The sequence below is a fragment of the Protopterus annectens genome, chromosome 2.part2 (assembly GCF_019279795.1).
Source record: "Protopterus annectens isolate FY-2018-M chromosome 2.part2, PAN1.0, whole genome shotgun sequence".
NCBI lineage: Eukaryota > Metazoa > Chordata > Ceratodontiformes > Protopteridae > Protopterus > Protopterus annectens.
Window position 1 is genome coordinate 562,232,797 of NC_056730.1, and position 16,002 is coordinate 562,248,798.

A 16,002-nucleotide genomic window follows, 5' to 3' on the forward strand; every position below is an offset into this window, starting at 1 on the left:
CAGACTTCGCCTTGATGGAACTGCTGCATATCCGCAAGTCAAGCTCCACTCGAGTAACCCACATGCGTGACCTCAACCTGGTCTGTGACATCAATAGGACTTGTTGGTGGGACAGATTTCTGTCCCAGAGACTCCCCATTCTGTGGAATAGATTCCCTCTCCATGACAAGCAAAGTACCTCATTAACCCTTTTTAAGCGCAACCTACCTGGATAACTGGATGGGGAACAGAAAATAGACCATTGGGATTGCACGTGTCCCTGCGGACAGGGGCATTGGGGGCTGATTTGTTGGAATATGGGCTAAATTCTTGGCTAGGCTTGTAAGGCCTCAGGACCAATAGCATAGTAACTTTTTTATAATGGTAATCCTAAATATTGGGGAGCAAATTGGCTGGAGCTAAGGAAACTATTCTTTTCAGCTGGGACATAGGATCTGGATTGCCTAGCCATTAGTAAGACCCTATTAAGGTTAATTCTGTTGACTGCCAAAAAGCAATTACTAGAAAATGGAGATTGCAGACTAAACTGACTGTATTTTAAGTATTGAATATTGTATGATAGATAAAAGAACAGGAAATGGGATGTTTAGAAAAGGATAGGAGCAAGTTTCATAGAAATGGTACTTGTGAGAACAATATATGAAGAATAGTGTTAAAAAAACAGAGTGATGTGTAAAGGAGAGCAGGAATTGAGCAATTTATGTAATGTTGGATTAAATGAAAGCTGTTTTATCAAAAGAAAACCTGTTTGTAATGTGTGATGCATTTAAATTAAAAAAATATGGTTTGTTTTCTATTAATGTATGTGTGCCTATGTCTTGAGTGATAATTTAATAAATGTTTGTTCTCATGTTATTCATCCTTTTTAAAGCCATGAATTACAGAATTCTATGCAAATGATTTGACAAGTAATGTAAATGAAAAATTTGAGAAGAAAAATGAGAATTTGGATAAAATGTAAGGATTTGAAAGAACCAATAGTTTACTGCAGAAAAGAGTAATAAGAGATAATGAGAACATTTAATATGAAATTATGGGATTTGATGATGCAGGCTATTAAGACAAATAAAACTTTACTGGAGGTTAATCTCTGTAAGGATCAGATGGAGATTGATATATTTAAGTAAATAATGGTGGTATGATTTATTTCATCCATAAATTCAGTATAGAGAAAATTAAAACGTTTGTGAAAGTCTATTTCATAGCAAAAGTAAACCAAATTGGTATTGACATTTAATTATGAGTTAACAGAGGAAATATTACAACTAAAAATTAATAAAGCCCCGGTCCTGGATGGTGTACTAAATGAATGGTATAAGCAATCACTAAGAAAGTGAGGAGTAAATTTTGTAGACAATTGCAAAAAATATTTAGATAAATGGGACCTCTGTTTTATTCTTGGAAATAGTACTACAATTTCTACTTATAAGGTAAGATGCAAATTAAATCCCAACAGTTATCATTTAATGTTATTAGATTTGTCTTTGAAAATCTTTGCAACAGTTATAATGCAACAATTGCAAGATTATATGAATAAGGATATTTTGACTATCAGTTTCCTTATATTAAACAAAGAGCTATACAAGGAAGTTATCTGTAAAATCATTTAACAGAAAAATGTTAAAATTGGAGACCGTTCTTTTTACTGCTTTTACTGATTTGCAAGCTGCCTTTGATGTAAATTAAAATTTGTTGAATGCAATGAAGGAAAACCTTTTTCTTTTAATTCTAATATTAATAAAGGAATTATTTGACAAAACACATTATGCAGGTGAAAATGAAGGAGTACAATTGTCAGATCAAATTGAGATCTAGTGAGGAGTTGGAGAATGTTTGTTAGCCTCTTGGTTATTTGTAATATGTATTGACTCTGGTTTAAGGAGATGTCGATGATATTCTTTTAACACAAAAAAAATCAAAATCAGGTAGAGAATCGAAAGAAAGAGTTAAAGAAGATTTAATTAGAAACTAATAGACAAATATGTAAGTATACCATCTTCAGGTATAAGAAAATACAAAGTCACATTTGCATCAAAGATAAGCAAGTAGAGAAAAATATTAAGTACTTAGGAATAATTTTTAATGATACTGGGAAATGGAATTCACACATTGAGTATCTTCAACATAAAATTGAAAGAGATTTGTATAATGCATATAGAGTGACTAGGAACTTAAGCAGGAAGAGTGTGAAACCTGTGACCTCTATTAGATGTAAGATTTTACTCAGTGATGTGGAGCAGGTATATGGAGAAATGGGATGAAAGGAAAACTGATGAAAAACATTTTAAATAATTTTTTAATTTACCCCATCTTCTGCTGAGATATGCATCAGAGATTAATTTTGAATAAAATTGGAAGGAGAACAGTGGCATCTAGTTGGATAAGGCTAATGAGATTAAGTAAACAGGATTTAGGTAGTCAAGCTCCATCAGAAAAAGGCATAATTTTGAATTTTTGTTTGACTGAAACACCTTGTAAAGTTAAACATATTAAAATATGATTTGGAGTATTTAGGAAATTATTTAGAAAAAAAATATTCAAATAAGCAAAACATTTCAATTTTAAATAAAATTATAAAGAAGGATTTGGGGCCTAGCAGGCGAAGGGAATTAAAGCTTACATTGATTTTTTCCCCAAAGAAATTTATTGTATGAAATATTTAATTGTAATAGAAAATTGGAATGTTTTAAAGATGTGTATGAGGTTTAATTTTGAGTTATATGAAAGCTTGATAAAAATCATGAATTAGAATCTTGCTTATATGGCATGACAAAGTATACTGCATAAGCTGTGTTCATGGGTGAAAAGTCCTAGGAGATTAGAGAGAGATGGAGAACATTTTGGCCTAAATTGCTGAAAATTTGGTACAGAGATGTTGAACATCTTTGTGAAATTCGATTTGCAACAACCCGTAGTAGTACAATCCAAATATGACCTATTTGGATTACAGAGAATTGCAAAAAAGGAAGACAAACGGGATGAATAAGAGCTAGATTGCTGCAACATAAGACTGATGTATTTTAAGTATATTGTTTTCTTTTTTCTTTTGTTGTAATTTAAACTTGGAATCTGTATTTTGATTAGCTGTAACAACTATCAGTTGAAACAGTACCATTTACTACTGCTACTACAATTGCTATGAAGTTCTCATTGCTCTGTTTTCCTCTTTCCAGAGTGGAAAATGTGAACTTTAATACTTGGTTTGATGTTTAGCGTCTCCACTTCCAAATTGTACAACTCTGAGCTAGCCAGTTAACCATAAAGTGCTCTTGTATCATCCCCAGATTTGTAAAAAAAAAATAAATACATGGAGCTTGGAGTGCAGCCTTAATTTCCCAGCACACTTGGCTAAAATTATTGTCCTGATTTTCTTTTAATCTGTGTTTGAGTTAACTTAAGATAGCCCCCACCTTTGTATGAAGTGGGATTTTTTTATGTTCCTTTTGGTTCATGGCCCTAGAGATGCATGTGTTTCTTTGGTTGCTGTCTTTTGCATCTTCTGTGCCATTAGCCATATGCAATCACTTGCCAGGTCTCGTAATTTTAACCATTCCAGCATTGATGGTTTGTGGCAGAACCCCCCCCCCCCCCGGAAAAAAAATGAAATGAGCTGTCACTTACAGACAAGCCCGTTTTTTTTCTTTTTATTTTGTTTGCACCCCTCCTCCCTCCTGTGGTACACAGACCATCAGGTTTACCCATGAGAACATCTTCATCCCAGTGGGTTAAAGATAATAGCTTTAAACCCTGTCCCTCTACTGGAACTGACAGTGTCGAAAGGTTAGTTTGTGATTGCTCCTAGACTTGGGAACTGCAGAATAGATCTCATGTGGCTTCTTTTTTGATGTTTCATTGGTGTGCTGTGCTGTTACACCTTAAGCTCTTTCTTTACTGCCAACTTGCATCGTGCTGAACCATGAGCTTGCACTGCAGAGTGTACAATGTTCATGGACCACTTTGACTACATTGTGACCATGCTGCTTATTTAGCCTGAATCTGTTCTGCCATTACTTCGACTAAAATAGGTGAGTGGACATTTTCCAATTGTTAAATTTGTTATCTCCAAGAATAATAAACGCAGGCTTATATTCATATAAAAAGTGCACAAAAAAGTAACCTTTATGCATAGCAAGCGTCTTACATAAAGAATTTTGAGGGTTGGGTGCAGAGTCCCATCTCTCCTGGCTAAGTTCCTCCAGCACCCGAGTCATTCATCAAACCCGAGTCAGTTTGGTCATTGTTGGGGTCAATTTATCCTTCTGCTGGAGGCCCTTGAACATAAGTTGTTTTGTGAGTAGATGGATTCCCCCCTCCACACACCTGCTGTAGTGGGCCATTGTGCTGTAACTCTTAATTGTCAGTGTCATTAGGGTCTATATCATACGAGCGAATCGCACAAATTGCGAACGCTCATAATATCGAATGTACCGGACCTTGAACTTCCTGTTGTGGGGGCGCCCCACTAAATATATATTCCAAACTCTGAGATCGCACTACAGTGAGGAAAGGGCAAATATCCCATTCTTCACTGTACCGCAATCTCAGAAAAAACACCTCGAGTGTTCACAATTTGTGCGATTCGCTTAAAAACCTCAGCTTTGGCCGGCCAAGAACTTGCTATATTCGACTGGACGTACAAGAGAATTTAAGTACCTTTATCTGCTCTTTTTTTTTTCAAAAAAATACAGTATTTAAATTGATTTTAACTGTGTGGAAGGAATATTAGCTGAACTGGAAGTTAGTCAGTGTTTGCTGAATTTTGTTATTTGCTAGTAATTACAGGTGTGGGGGTAGTCACATTCTTTGATTTCCTGTCCTTGCCTATTTAAGTGGTACAGTGTGAAATAGTTTCTGCTTAAAAAACCTCAGCTTTGGCCGGCTAAGAACTTGCTATATTCAACTGGACGTATAAGAGAATTTAAGTACCTTTATCTGCTCTTTTTTTCAAAAAATACAGTATTTAAATTGATTTTAACTGTGTGGAAGGAATATTAACTGAACTGGAAGTTTTCACTCTGCTCTTCAGTTAGTCCCACCCACCCTCCCTGTTTTTGTTTTGGTGTTAATCTTAGTGGCCTTGCAACTGCCCGCCCCTCTTGTAAATTTGTGTTTGGATACTCCTTCTGGGCCCATCTCATTTGCTCACTCAACTGAGTGCAGTGAGATCATATTCTGATTTCAGGCACTCCTACTGTGTACAAAGAGAGCATCTGGGAAACAGGAAAAAAAATTAAGCTTGTTTCCTGCCTTTCCTGTTAAGTGGTATAGACTATTTGTAGGCTTCTGAGCCCCAATGCCCTTCTGTGTTGGAGGGAAGCCTTCTAGCTTAGTTTTTTTTCTTATAACTAGCCAGTTTTCTAGTTTCAGCACTCAAATCTGTTTCTTTGATCTCAGCACTTGTTCAGAAAAAAAAAAAAAAATTCATCTGCTTTTACTGTACTTGTGTTTCTACCTACTTTTTTACTTTTGCATCATCTTAAAAGTACTCAATTGTATTTATTACTGCTTGGTGTAACTCATTCTAAGCCTTTTGGTTTAAACACTTGGGCTTTCTGACCAGTTGTTTTGCACTGAGAGGGTTTGTGGTCTGCACTGTAGTGGCAGAACAGGTAGCTTACATCCTTCTAGGTTGGGAACTGCTGATTGAGGGCTCAGTGTCTGTTATTCTAAAAGTGTATTAATTCTGGTTTAAGCACTTGGGCTTTCAGGCCAGTTATTTTACATTAAGAGGGTTCGTGGTCTGCACTCTTGTGGGAGGAGAGGCTGGACTCTGCCCTTCTGAGCTGGGAATTTCTGGTTGAAGGCTTATAGTGCATGCATATCTGAACTGCTTCTTACTGAAGTTGGTGTGCCTTGTTTGCTGTGGCATAGACTGGATTTGGGCCTGCTGGATCTAGCTTTGTTTGTGTAACTTGATCACTAATCCAGGCATTCTCTAAAGTATTCAATTGTATTTATTACTGCTTGGTAGTAACTTGATTAAAGTGTAGCTATCATTCTAAGTCTTTTGGATTAAGCACTTGGGCTTCAGACCAGTTGTTTTACATTAGGAAGGTTTGTGGCATGCACTGTGGTGGCAGGACAGGTAGCTTTCATCCTTCTAAGTTGGGAACTGCTGTTATTCTTAAAGTATATTAGTTCTGGTTTAAGCACTTGGGCTTCAGGCCAGTTATTTTACATTAAGAAGGTTTGTGGTCTGCACTCTTGTGGGAGAAGAGGCTGGACTCTGCTCTTCTGAGCTGGGAATTTCTGGTTAAAGGTTTATAGTGCCTGAATATTTGAACTGTATCTTACTGAAATTGGTACACCTTGTTTGCTGTAGCATAGACTAGATCCAGGCCTGCTGAATCTAGCTTTGTTTATATGCTTGTTGTTTGTTTGCTTGTTATTTCACTGGAACGCTAATTCCACCTAATACGCGGCTTCTCAGCGCTACTGTGGATCACTAGTGATATCTGCATTGCTTACTGTACTTATTTCCTTGTTTCACTTGAAAGAAAGTTACTGTTTGTCGTTTTTGCATTTAAGTTACCTGTAACACATTGCACTTAAGTTAGCTGGCACTTGCTCACTAAAGCAATTATATAAGTCAGCACTAAAAATTAAAAGCACTACACCCTCACTCCCCACTGGCCCTGGTTTTCAATTATTAAGGAATTCCCAATATTATTCTAGCATGTCCAAAGGTCAGTTGTCAATCTCCTCTCCGGTCCAGCTGGTGAATCTGGGAATCTTGAGGCAATGTTACAACTGCCTCATGTACACAGACAACCCTCTCCTCCTCCCAACAAATTCCAACACATGTGAGAGATGCAACCATATAGCCAAACTGGAGGCTAAGCTCTCTCAACTCAGTACTGGCATAACCAGTCAGGAGGAGAAGGAAACCACACTCACTACAATTCCAGTCTCACATAGACCTACCACGACAGCAAACCAAACACATAATCACACAAAAACATACTCGGAGGCTCTAAATAAAGATCTGCGAAGCAGCAGAGACCTCCAAAGCAGACACCCAAGCAGCCGCTACCCCAAAACAAAACACGTGCAACACATATCTCACAAAGCCAGTGTGCCAAACAGTCACAGCCCTTAAGACTAAACAACACACCTGATACACTTGTAATAGGTGACTCTATCGTCAGGCACACTGACATCCCGCTCACCAGGCTGAACAAGGAGAGGGTCACGGTGAGCAGCCTGTCGGTCGCTAGGATCCGCCACATAACACAAGCACTCAGGTCACTCCAAGGCAAGTACAAATATGACTCAGTCATTGTCCATGCTGGTGTGAATGACCTGAGACGTACCTCCCTTGACTACATGAAAAGAGACATAAAGGAGCTCTCTGAGCATGTAGACCAGGCCGGTATGACCCTGACCTTGAGTAGCATCTTACCCTCACCAAGAATGATGCCACAATATGAAGACAAGATGATCAATTTCAACAATTGGCTTAAGTACTGGTGTCATTCAAAGGGGATCCAATGCCTGTCAGCTTGGGATGATATGCTCGACAAGCCATGATGCTTCGCTAGGGACGGGTTGCACCTGTCACCCCTGGCCTTTCGGATATTGGCAAAGGCTCTTGCTACCCCCATAGTGCCTTTTTAGGCAAGGCTCAAAAGACAAACCCACCTCCATAGGTATCACAAGGGATAAGAAACTAAGAGTAATGCTACTCAACGCCAGAAGTCTAAACCTCAAGATGCACTCGAAACTCTCCTTAGCATGGAGAACATCGATATCTGTGCAGTAACAGAAACTTGGTTCAGGGCTCCCGAGAGCACCCCAGCACTACCAGGTTATACCTCATACCATGCTTTTCGGCCCCAAAACTTGGACCGAACCACAAAAGGAGGGGGAGTATCGATATTCATCAAAGATACCCACACCTCCAGGTTGGTGGCAAAGCACGAAGCATCAGAGACTATCCATGTGCAACTAACAGTGGGTAAAACTGCCTTCCAGTTTATAGCCTGCTACAGACCACCCTCCCAAACCCAGGAACCCCACTCAGTCTTCCTGAGAACACTGGAAAATATGAAGGTCTCTCCAAACGCCATTATATTGGGCGACTTCAACTACCCAAACATAGACTGGGAGCATTACTCTAGCTCCAACACCCTAGCCCAAAGGTTTCTAGAATTTATAAACTCAAATGCTATGGAACAACTTGTTACCACTCCCACAAGAGGGGAAAACATACTGGACCTGATCATCACCAACATGGGGACTCTATGCTCCAGACCAGAAGTGTATCCCTCACTGGTAAGAACAGACCATAAACTAATCTCACTGGATATTCACATCCCGACCCCACCCCCTGCCCAGAAAACCACAGTGAAAAACTTCTCTAAAGCAAATTTCACACTCCTCAAAACTGAGGTGGAATCCTTCAAAGCCCCCGGGCCTGTGGAAAATACGGCCCAGACCGCAGAATCCTTTATAAATGCATTCTATGAACACCTTCAGGAATGCATGGATCATGCGATCCCAAATAAAACCAAGACCCAATCCTCCAAAGACAGACGTCCTGTCTGGTGGACCCCAGCCATAAACAAACTATACAATAGAAGGAGGAAGCTACTAAATGATGGAGCAAAATCCCAAAAAGGGAAGGCATCACTGATCAGTATTAGCAAAAAACTACGGGCACACATAAAATTGTCTAAGGCCAGCTTCGAGAGAAAAATTGCACAGGACACTAAGGATAATCATAAGGCTTTCTTTAGTTATGTTAGGAACCTGGGTGGTAATTCCCAGATATGCTCAGAATTAGTCCAAAATGACAAAAAATACACCGAACCCACAGACATTGCCAACATCCTAGCTGACAGGTTCAGCGCGAACTTCTCCCCCCCCCCCCACCAAAAGGGCAAATATCTATCCCAGCAAAGTGCTTGCCCCCCTGACATCTCAGATGCTCAGGTAAGAGCCGCCCTCTCCAAAGCAAAAAACACAGCATCAATGGGACCAGATGGTGTCCCGGGCTGCGTCCTACATGAACTCCAAGAAGAGCTAAACGCAAACATAAAACTACTGTTCAATCTCAGCCTTACTACAGGATATGTGCCCAAAGAGTGGCATACAGCAGCAGTGGTCCCTCTCCATAAAGGTGGTGCCTCAACGGATCCTGGAAACTATCGCCCCATAATCCTGACTAGCTTGGTCTGCAAAGCTATGGAAAGGATCATCATGGACCTCATAAATAAAGATATTGGGGACCTACAAACACTGGATCCTACCCAGTTCGGCTTTGTTAAGGGCAGATCCTGCCTCTTAAACCTGGTTGATTTCTTTGAAACAGTCACCAAGGCCATTGACGAGGGGAAGGTGGTCCACACAGCCTACCTGGACCTCGCGAAAGCCTTCGATACAATACCCCACTCGGGCATTATAGATAAGCTCACCAGCTTAAATATAAACCCCTATGTCACTAGATGGATTGCAAACTGGCTCAAGGACAGAACCCCACATGGTTAGAATTGCCGGAGCCATGTCAGACTCCAAACCAGTTACAAGTGATGTCCCACAAGGCTCAGTCCTGCGACCTCTCTTGTTCGGTATATATTTCTTGGAGGTACAGGCCAACACGGAAGGACTGTGGCTGACCAAGTTCGCAGATGACTGCAAACTGGGCGCCATAATCGACTCTCCAGCCGACACAAGCATCCTCCAAAAGGGCCTCATAGAAACAGGCAACTGGTGCCAGAGCCATGGCCTCAAGCTAAATGCCAAAAAGTGTATAGTCATCCCCTTGGCAAAAACAAAGTGCCCACAAATTACCACATAGGTGGTAATCCATTAAGTACAGAAGAAGTAATTAGGGACCTGGGGACCCAAGTTGATAGCAATCTCTCATTTGACAGCCACGTGGCCAAAGTGGTTAGAAAAACATTTTATATAGCCCACCTAATCATGAAGGGATTCACATCTAGATCAGGGAGGTCATTGTGCCTCTTTACTCATCCCTCATCAGGCCCATAATTGAGTACAATGCCCCTTTTGGGATGTACCTTACCAGACACCTGCAGCAACTGGAAAGACCCCAAAAGTACCTCACCAAGAGGATCAAAGGGCTCAAACAGATGCCATATGCTGCCCGGTTAAAGAAACTCCAGCTCTACTCAGTGGCATACCGCCTGTTCAGAGGCGATCTGTGCCTGACGTATAAAGCCATGTCCAACCTGGAATTAATGGACATGCTGCACCTCAGAAAATCCAAATCCCATCGAGCTACGTGCTCGAGACTTGAACCTCAGCACTGAAATAAATAGGACATGCTGGAGGGACAGATTCATAACCCAGAGGCTCCCTTCACTCTGGAATAAAATCCCAGTCCAGGTTAGGCAGAGTCCCTCATTGACTCTCTTCAAGAGGAATCTTGATGAGTGGATGGGAGATCGTAGGTTTACCCCGGGTATCACTTCTGTGTCACTGTTAGACAGAGGCACAGTATACTAACCTCGAAACAGGGCATAGCAAAATAAATTTAAAATGGGTGGCGAAAGCCAAACACATTCTGGTTAGGCTTATAAATGCCCTAGGGCAGATAGCCTAGTATGAACCTATGAACCTATGATATAGACCTGTGTCATTATATGTACCTTCAGCTAATTCTTAGCACTTTTCCCTTTTATATAGTGGATGTTCTTTTAACATGTTTGTCTTGTGAACAAAATGCATTTGAACTGAATATGTGCATTTAATTTGTATGTTAAAAACTCAGGTTTTAAAATGTTGGTAAACAGAAACATTAGATCATATTCATTTTCTTTTTTTTTTTGAACATTTCATTCTTATAATCTATTCCTGCTCATATTGGCATAAATGCTTATATGCTTATTATAGAACTTGTAATTGTTCTTTGTGTACCAAATGTACACAGAAAATATTTTACTCTAGCCATTTGGGTGAAAGTCATCTTCCAAAACGTGGCATCTTTGGTACATAAAAATCAAACTTACTGACATTCATTTAGCAAGAAATACTTATTTATTGGCATATTTACCTGTGGAGTGTTGTGGATCATGGCTCATGTGTAGGTGTATTGTCTCCGTTAGCTAGCACATTCTTTAAATTTCATGTTTACTGTATTGTGTTGTCCCTATGTATAATCTAAGTTGTTATGCTTTAAGTTCATTCCATTTCTCTTCTTTAGTGAGAAACTCTTAAGTAAAACATGATTCTTTTGATATTCATTTTACCTCATCAGTAAGTAATGCACTGTAAAACCAGTATAACTATGTTCAGTACAGAAAAGGCTGAAGTGAAACTCCAGTACACAACCAAGGAGATGTGGGATGGGTGGGAAGTCTTGCTGAACAATTACATTTCCCTCAACTTTGATTTTATGGTACTTCCCAGAAGTCTGTAAAGCTCTATCATCTGATTTGGAGATAGTAATTTGGGCAGTTATCCTTACTTTTTCCCCTGGAGTTCCCACAAAGACAAGAATTTGCACAGCTTCAGATACGATTGTAGAACAGCTGTGCCAAAGCCTCCTATATTTCTGGATTGGGCATCCTGAGTAGACATGTTTCTAAATTAAGCAGCAGACACCTTGGCAGAGCATTTGGAAAGCATGCTACCATGTTTTTCTAGGACTGTATTACACTTGTGACAAATAAAGCAGTGCGGTAAGTTATCCATTAAGAGAGAATTTTAGAGCTAATGGGAAATGGAGTATTGGCATATGCTGTGAAACACTGCGAATAGTAATATAATTTAAATAGCACGACAAATACAATTTGACAGTATTGTAAAATCATATACTAAGACTTCTATTCAGTTTTTAAATAATTTACTATTAGAAGAGAGTGACAAGACAGATCAGTGTCTTGAGTCTGTTGCATATGCTGCATTTTAATTTTTGTTGTTTTGATGACTGACTTGTGAGATTGTACAATGGAGCAAGATGTATCCATTATAATACTCAAGGTAATATGGATATCAGGTTAATCAGTCATGGTCTTGCTGACCTTGTATAGCATATAACATGCTTGCTTATGTAGTTATTTAATTTTATTTTACATTTGTTGACTGGGAATGTCTGCATGAGCCACTGCCCTTTTTCAGCAGAGTCCCGGGGAGAAAAGCTCCTTAATAATACAGACAATATAAGCTAAAGCTCTCTATTATTACAAAACAATATAAGCTGAAGTTATACAGACAAGTTTAAAAACTAAGTATGATAATTCAGTTACAAGACATTGTATACTTGATATTAATAATATAAAAGAAAAAGGCAACGTAACTGTAAAACAAATGTTATTAAAGAAACTGTTAGTGTTATCATCCTGTAAAAAGTTGCTTCTTAATTGAAGAGAAGCTGTTTATCCTTGTATGCAAAATAAGTGCAAGAAAGACTCAGACAATCTAGTTTCTCCACTGTATAGTACTTTAAACCTTATGTAGTGGAGACACATGGGATATATACAAAAAATCCAGAGTTTACTTTGTCCAGTGAACCATGTTTAGTCTGATCACTCTGCCACTAACCTACCAACCTTGGGTGACTATGTAGTACAGCAAATAGATGTATAAAGATATACAAACCTCCTTTAGTGTGATAATGTAATGGTCTGGAAAGGGAGTTTTGCCTTACAGCTGTTGAAAAAAGAAGACATTATAGTATGTTTTAAGTTTTAAAAAAATAAGCTGCTGTTTTGGTTCCAGAGAAGCACAGCACATAGACTGTTTTGTAGTTTTTGATCCTAGGTGAATTTTAACAACAAAAGTAGTTTCAGTCCTAAAGCACTGTATCTTTTAATAAGTCAAGGTGACCCAATGTCTGTGTTATGCAAACATACTCTCTATCTTGCATGTCTGTTAAGGAGCTGGATGGACCCATTTCATTTCTGCTTCTTTCTACCACTCCCGTTTTTCTGTATCTTCCAGGGTATTGACGAAAGGATTTGCACCAGTCCTTGCTGTATCTTTAGACATTCCCAAAAGATATGGGTCACGGTACCAAGCTTATCTAGCCAGTGATGCCAATACTCCTCTGAATAACCAGGATGGTACACCGGAAGTTATGAAGGCTATAGAAATAATTAATTAGACACTCCCAGAAGACAAATTTGAACTCTTGAAACTTTGTGGGGTATGTCTGGATAGCATGCACACATTTTTGTGCTATGCTTGATAAATGGAGTTGTATCAAGTTCTCCCAGCTCGTCAAAATTGGGATCATTGATACCCCCCCTTTACTCCTAAGGTTATCCTATGGAGTTGCTCACAGATATTGACATGGTTTATCATGCTGTACATTTAAGGGAGAACTCCACCCATATGTCAAGTTTTTCTTTCCAAAAGTGATTAATTTCCTTGTAATCCACTATTAGACACATTGTTTAAAGAAAAAGCATCATCATCCATTAATTATTCCACTTATGTCTGAACTTATTTCTGTGTGACTTTTTTTTTCTTACATGTCTCATCATCTTTTACATCATGAAGGGTACCAAGAGTGGCAGAATAATCAGGTTAGGTCACTTATTCCAAATATAGAGCCATTTAAAAAACAATGGCTCTTAAACAGTGGCATTTAAATGTGCCCCATCAGTCATAGATTGCTAGCATCACACTTCATTTAAGTTATGTAAATTGAGGTCTGAAAAAAAAAACAAGTATTTCAAGCTTAGTTTTTAGTTGCAATTGAACTAAGGATAGGCTGCGTGTTGTTATTCATTTTTTTCGTAGTATAAAGTTGTTCCCTTTAGTCAAACTCTGGGTGCCACAGAGAGAAATATTTTCATTTTCTTCCATTGATTTTCTGTCAATGTTTGATTTTGTATATTTTTTTGTACTATATTGTCTGTAAAAGTGCATGTTTTTTTCTGATATTTTGTTATAGCATTTTTGCATTGCATACATTGTTTGGTTAAGACCAGTCTGTTTGTATTGGGGAAAGGAAAATTAACATCAAAGTCTGTAATTCTAGCTACAGTTTTAAAAACTATGAATACAACACAAACCAACTCAGGCCAGGTGACTCCTATTAATCACAGGGGTCATATTTCTCTCAAGTGAATTATGGTTGTTACTTTCAAAAAAACAATTACCTCAGCTACATTTTCAAGCCCGACATTCCAACATTAAATGTTTCAGCGATGGCCACTAATAAAAAGTTAAAGTAAAGTAATGAATAATATGGAGTAATACTGGCAGTCAGAAGTAGGCAGTCACAGTACTGTTGTAAGCTAATAAGAGTAGAAACACAGTAAATGATCCTGTCATCATAGGGATTTATCTCAGTATCTCTAATATGACATCAGTGAGGCGAAGGCATTGACTGTAGAACAAAAACATGCTACCCATGACAGCTCCATTCAGGCTATTTTGGGGTATAACAAATTGGAAAATAGCTACTTATTTTGTTGGTGACATTAGCAAGATATACTGAAAAGCATTTTCAGTTTTTGGATGCTGTTCTTTTTTAAATAATTAAACAATTCTGGTCTCTCCAGCGGAAAAAGTGATATCTTAAATAAGTAAATCCATCCCACAGAGCTTCAAAAACCAGAATGTCCTTCATTTTGCATTAAACCCAACCTGAAAAATGTCCCACAAAATAAAATGTCTTTGTTAACATTCTGTTAATATTGCAGGTCATCTGTCAGATGTAGCACCGAAACCTTTTGCCTAGAAGGCTCATACGCCTCCAGCCCACTCTTATGGGGCTGTAACATCTTCACTTGGTTTGAAGTTAATAGAAGTATCTTGTCCACAGTCCCAATTTAGCTTCATAAATCTAAAATATATTGCCTGTTGGGGTAATCAGGTGAGGATGCATGTCTTCTTATTCACTGCTGATGCTGCTGTTAAATCCTTCTAGCCCATAATATAACTAAGAGCATAACCACTTGCAAAGCATTCAGAGTCTTAAGGCTTTCCAACACAGTAAGAAATATAGCATTGGCTAACAGTCTGTTTATCATGAACTATATGTGGTCTTCCCTTTTGCCTAATTAATTGAGCAACTGTACTTCTAATATCCATAAAGAAGGATTTAAAAGGGAGAGCATGAATTGCTTGAAACAAGTGCTGACATAAAAAAAGAGGACATTTTTGACCATTGCTCAAATTCCAGAAAGACATTTCCACATCATAATGAAATCTTCCATCTTTTCCAATACCTGTATGTTGCATAATTTGACTTATATTTTGTTAACTTCGAAATTTTCCATGTAGCTTACTATATTAAAAGCAAATGTAATAAAATAGTTTTGAGAATCATTGAGGGGAATAAAAAACAGAGTCGACAACATCATGAAAACAATCGGAGACATTGAGGACAAAGGTTAACAGTGGTGCAAATGAAGGATGTTAGCCATCTACCATTGTTAAGCTGATTCTCTGTAATAAATGTACACTAGCAAAGTATTGTGCTTCCTACAGACTGCGATTTGGAGATACTTGATTAGTATAATATATATTGCAATGCAGATGAAGCTAAGAAATGCATATAGTACTCTGCACACCATTCTCTAGTTCATTCAGTGTAAAAATGCAAGCACTTTTATAACAAAAAATGTAACCACTTTTCCACTTGCAAGTTTGTAGTAGAGCAGTTCTAATAATTTAATTTGCAAAGTTTGAGTACGGCATTGGCATTCATTTTAGGTAGTTTTTGAAGTAAGCAATAATACTTTTTTAAAGTAAACAATAATATTCTTATGGAATAGACCTGTAACAGTTTGATTCTGGGGAGCAAAGTTTTTTTTTTTTTCCTAGGCAGGTCATGGAGCTTGTCTGGTGTGGTAGTGAGTGTTTGAAGTCAGAAGTACTTGGAATTAGACAACAGCATTGCAATGTCTAACAATAAGCTGCTGTTTGTAAGCAATTAGTGTATAGTTTTAAGAAGTCTTCACAGAATGTCCATTGAAAACAACTTAGGATTACTTGGTACTTTTACTAAGGTCTTTCTAGTTTTCAAAGTATTGTGTTTTGGTGCATTATGAGTAACACGGGTGACATGATGGAGTTATAGAA

General features: G+C 38.3%; 1 protein-coding gene across 1 annotated transcript in view; it reads left to right on the forward strand.

The window, feature by feature from the left end:
• The window catches only part of LARS1 (leucyl-tRNA synthetase 1), a 1,303,086-nt gene that overhangs the window by 210,999 nt on the left and 1,076,085 nt on the right, over window positions 1-16,002 (forward strand). The gene's annotated exons all lie outside the window — the stretch shown is intronic.